The sequence below is a fragment of the Ricinus communis genome, chromosome 8 (genome assembly GCF_019578655.1).
Source record: "Ricinus communis isolate WT05 ecotype wild-type chromosome 8, ASM1957865v1, whole genome shotgun sequence".
In the NCBI taxonomy this organism is placed as follows: domain Eukaryota; kingdom Viridiplantae; phylum Streptophyta; class Magnoliopsida; order Malpighiales; family Euphorbiaceae; genus Ricinus; species Ricinus communis.
The window spans coordinates 19,444,892-19,450,543 of record NC_063263.1 but is presented as its reverse complement, the minus strand read 5'-3'; positions in this window follow the sequence as shown (position 1 = coordinate 19,450,543).

The window sequence follows — 5,652 nt, the reverse complement described above, 5'->3', positions numbered from 1 at the left end:
GCACTAAATTAATAAATTTTACAGCTATAATGGATAATATATCATATAAAGTAAAAAACTAATTAATATATTACATATATTTATATAAATTAGAGTAAAATTTAAAAGCTATAGTGTGGTTTGGTGCTTTTATATTTGAGGAACAACAATATTTCTTATATTAAAGCAGTAATACGTCTCTATTTTGTTATTTAAAACTTTTTAGATATATACTATATATTTTTTATTTATTAGATTGTAAATATTAATCAAAATATAAAATATTTTATAAAATAAATACTTTTAATTAATTTAATATCCGAATAGATATTTTATAATCAAAATAAATTATTTAAATATATATTTTTTTAGTTGTAGTTAGATTTTTAAAATAAAATTTTAATATATTTAGAATTCTATAATGTATTATTAGATGGATATTATTTATAAAATCATAATTTAGTGATATCATACAAAATTATATATAAAAAAATATGTATCTAAGAAAATGCTAAACAAATAAAACACTTGGTATTCCTTTATACAAAAAATATATTTATGCCTCCAGTATAAAACTGTCAAATGACATGATAGTTTTCTTTAATTTTACCCTATAATTAATATTAAAAGTATAATTAATATAATATTTTTAAGAAATTGAATTATTATTTAATTAAAATAGTATATTAATTGATATTTTAAATTATAAATATAATAGGATAAAAACATTATTTAATTAGAAAAATTAACTTGTTAGTTTATATATTAATCACATGCTTTTTCAAAATTAGATTTGAATATTATAATTAAGAAAATAACATATTATTTAGTATATTATTATACTAATTCAATAGTTGTAATTTTACTATTATAGTGTCTTATATTTGAAAATTTCAAATTTGGCCCTTGTTTTTTTTTTAAAGAAAAAGAAACTCTAAATTTATTTTTTTTAATATTTTAATTTAATCCTTATAAAATATAGACTTGACCCTTTTTAACATTTCATCCTGACTCCAACACCTTCCAGCATTTGAAGTCTTTTAAAATTCTTATTCTAAAGTATAACTTGTGCCCACTCACCACCCAACAACTTCACATAGTTTCTGCACCAAATGATAAGAGAAGGGCGACATATGGTCCCTCACAGATCACAGATGTACCAAATTCTTCTTTGATGAAGCACAAATATACCAAGTTTAGTTTCTTAATTATTAATTAAACACAGAAATTCAATGAAGTCAATGCACATTTCTTTCTTCTTTTTATATAGACAAACGTGCAATGGAACAATCCGAAGATAGATACCAGATCTGATATGATCCTAAAGAGATCCATAAGATACTTGGGACCAGGCAGCATTGGTATGGAAAATTCCACAAAAGAGAGGTCTTGATCAAAATAGAGGAAATCTTCTTTTGCTAGTTCTAATTCAAAATCATATTTTGAAGTTAAGAAACATATCAGGGGAGCAAGAAAGAATTAGAACAAATGAATTATTTGTTTTTGGTTTGATTTTGATGGTGAGACAAGAATCACATTAAGTTCATAATCTGATATGGTAAGAGAAGAAAACCAAATCAAATCACAGTGGTGTTCAATGAGGATAATAAAAGAGAAACTGATAAGGAAAGTTTGGGATGAAATTTGCATGTCCCAATCAAACAGTTGTTGTAGTATGAATTTGAATAGATATATGCACCCCTCGGATGCTTCACAATGATTATACTTTATCTTGGGTATATGGTTTCACACTGAAATATCCCTCCAAACATTCAAAGGCTTAAAGACTTTATTGGCATAATTTGATGGTTTATTGTCTTTACAGTAACCAAAATAAAAATAAAATCTTGACTGAGTAATAAAGGCATAAGAGCATCTTTTAAATCATGCTGTTTATTTATTATAAAAGTATTATGTACAGAATATTATTATTTTTTAAATAATTTAATCTTTTTAAACTTAAGGAGAAAAAACATTGTTAGAGATATTTTTTTAATAGATGGAAATAAAGTGTCTTTAGCGGTGGAGACATAATGCATCAGGACCGAGGACATATACAATCCTTTATGCCCAGCCTGGAAACTGGAACTATATATATATAGTTGATGAGACCCTGAAAAGAAACTAGGATTCTAGAAACCTGGCGTGCTTGGGGACATTAATTTTCTCATGTAAAAGGATTGACTTTGTAAGATTTAATTTTGAAGTGCAGACGTTGTTTATAATAATTTCTCAAGCAGATCAATTCTACAATATTTACCATCTTCGCTAAAGTTGCTCAGCCTGAAGGATTGGGAAATTAGAATTATTTGCACAAGATTGAACAACTGTTTCTCAAGGATCATTAGTCCTTCACAGTCAGTAATTTTACCTTTCTTTGTGACAGGAAGAGATATTACAGAGAAAAATTGCAGATAGTATACTCCTTGCATGGAGTCCAAATAGTGCTTTGAATATCTATTAAAAAAATGTATACCCATAATATTGATTGGGGAAGATGACTTATTTTAGCGTGTTTTTTCTGCTCAATATATAAATATAAATATTGTATGTTGCAGCATCTCTTTTTCCTTACACTTGATGCCTGCACCAAATTATCAAAGATTCCAAATCCACTGAATAAATATGGTTTGATGTTTGATAGTTGACCCTACAATTGAAAAGAAAATAAACTAGTGATCAATCACATGCACTAAATTTTCACATTAGCCTTTTTCTTTTTTCTTTTGAATCAAATCAATGTAATAAAAGTCTGAAAAAGCAATGTAATATGACGAAAATTAAATTCTTACTTCCAAGAGATAATTGCGTAGGATTTTCAAAGGTTTCTATTGTTTTTGATGTAAGCAAAGGAACCGATTTTCTTTTAAATGTATTGATTTATTTGTAATATTAATTCGATATTAATTAATGGATGTCCATTGTAAGTTTAATTTCATTCGCTACAAAAAAAACTAAAAACTATATTTAGTGACAGAAAAAATCAATCGCTAAAAGTCTTTTATCGACGGACACGTTGCCCTTGCTAAACTGATTATCGCAAATGCTTTAGCGATGGATAAGGGGCAAGAGTCGCTCTATTATCGACGACTTAATTTTTTAGTAACTAATTAGTCACGGACAGTCCCTCACTAAATTTAGCGACGATAAAAATCCGTCGCTTATTTTATTTTTTTAAATACATAAAATTCATTACTAATTTGTCTTTAAATTTTTTATTTTAATGGTATATTTTTATTCATAATTATTTTATAATTATTTTTATTTTAATTAATTTTTAATAAATTAATTGTTATTGTTATTTGTATGTTAATGTCTAATTAATTCTATTTAATAAAATATAAATAACAAAAATAAAAGAAAGAGGAAGAAATTATACTAATAAAGCTAATAATAAATAATATAAGAAGAAAATGGAAAGAGATAGAAAAAATGAAGAGAGACAAAGCAAGTGCAATGATAATAATAAAAAGAACAAGAGAAAAAATTGAAAAAAAGAAGAAGAAGAAATAGAGAAATGAGAAAAATGGAAGAAATGAAAAAAATAAATAAAAGGTTATAAAAAGAAAAAGAAATGAAAGAATGGAGAAACGAAAAAAAGAAATAAATGAAGATGGAAAAGAAAATAGAGAATACAAATAAAAAAAAAGAAAAAAAAAAGAGAAAAAAAGAAAAGAATGAAAAAAGAGAGAAAGAAAGAAATAATGATAGACTAAAAAAAATGATGGAGTGAAGAAGAAAAGATGAATAGATTGAGCGATGACCAAAAATCTGTCACTAGTCCGTCGTTAAAATATTAAATAAGTGAAAAAATTAAAAAAGATTGAGCGGAAATTTTATTTTAAAATTAGCGACGGAAATGTTAATGTCTAATTAATTCTATTTAATAAAATATAAATAACAAAAATAAAAGAAAGAGGAAGAAATTATACTAATAAAGCTAATAATAAATAATATAAGAAGAAAATGGAAAGAGATAGAAAAAATGAAGAGAGACAAAGCAAGTGCAATGATAATAATAAAAAGAACAAGAGAAAAAATTGAAAAAAAGAAGAAGAAGAAATAGAGAAATGAGAAAAATGGAAGAAATGAAAAAAATAAATAAAAGGTTATAAAAAGAAAAAGAAATGAAAGAATGGAGAAACGAAAAAAAGAAATAAATGAAGATGGAAAAGAAAATAGAGAATACAAATAAAAAAAAAAGAAAAAAAAAAGAGAAAAAAAGAAAAGAATGAAAAAAGAGAGAAAGAAAGAAATAATGATAGACTAAAAAAAATGATGGAGTGAAGAAGAAAAGATGAATAGATTGAGCGATGACCAAAAATCTGTCACTAGTCCGTCGTTAAAATATTAAATAAGTGAAAAAATTAAAAAAGATTGAGCGGAAATTTTATTTTAAAATTAGCGACGGAAATGTTAATGTCTAATTAATTCTATTTAATAAAATATAAATAACAAAAATAAAAGAAAGAGGAAGAAATTATACTAATAAAGCTAATAATAAATAATATAAGAAGAAAATGGAAAGAGATAGAAAAAATGAAGAGAGACAAAGCAAGTGCAATGATAATAATAAAAAGAACAAGAGAAAAAATTGAAAAAAAGAAGAAGAAGAAATAGAGAAATGAGAAAAATGGAAGAAATGAAAAAAATAAATAAAAGGTTATAAAAAGAAAAAGAAATGAAAGAATGGAGAAACGAAAAAAAGAAATAAATGAAGATGGAAAAGAAAATAGAGAATACAAATAAAAAAAAGAAAAAAAAAGAGAAAAAAAGAAAAGAATGAAAAAAGAGAGAAAGAAAGAAATAATGATAGACTAAAAAAATGATGGAGTGAAGAAGAAAAGATGAATAGATTGAGCGATGACCAAAAATCTGTCACTAGTCCGTCGTTAAAATATTAAATAAGTGAAAAAATTAAAAAAGATTGAGCGGAAATTTTATTTTAAAATTAGCGACGGAAATGTTAATGTCTAATTAATTCTATTTAATAAAATATAAATAACAAAAATAAAAGAAAGAGGAAGAAATTATACTAATAAAGCTAATAATAAATAATATAAGAAGAAAATGGAAAGAGATAGAAAAAATGAAGAGAGACAAAGCAAGTGCAATGATAATAATAAAAAGAACAAGAGAAAAAATTGAAAAAAAGAAGAAGAAGAAATAGAGAAATGAGAAAAATGGAAGAAATGAAAAAAATAAATAAAAGGTTATAAAAAGAAAAAGAAATGAAAGAATGGAGAAACGAAAAAAAGAAATAAATGAAGATGGAAAAGAAAATAGAGAATACAAATAAAAAAAAAGAAAAAAAAAAGAGAAAAAAAGAAAAGAATGAAAAAAGAGAGAAAGAAAGAAATAATGATAGACTAAAAAAAATGATGGAGTGAAGAAGAAAAGATGAATAGATTGAGCGATGACCAAAAATCTGTCACTAGTCCGTCGTTAAAATATTAAATAAGTGAAAAAATTAAAAAGATTGAGCGGAAATTTTATTTTAAAATTAGCGACGGAAATGTTAATGTCTAATTAATTCTATTTAATAAAATATAAATAACAAAAATAAAAGAAAGAGGAAGAAATTATACTAATAAAGCTAATAATAAATAATATAAGAAGAAAATGGAAAGAGATAGAAAAAATGAAGAGAGACAAAGCAAGTGCAATGATAAT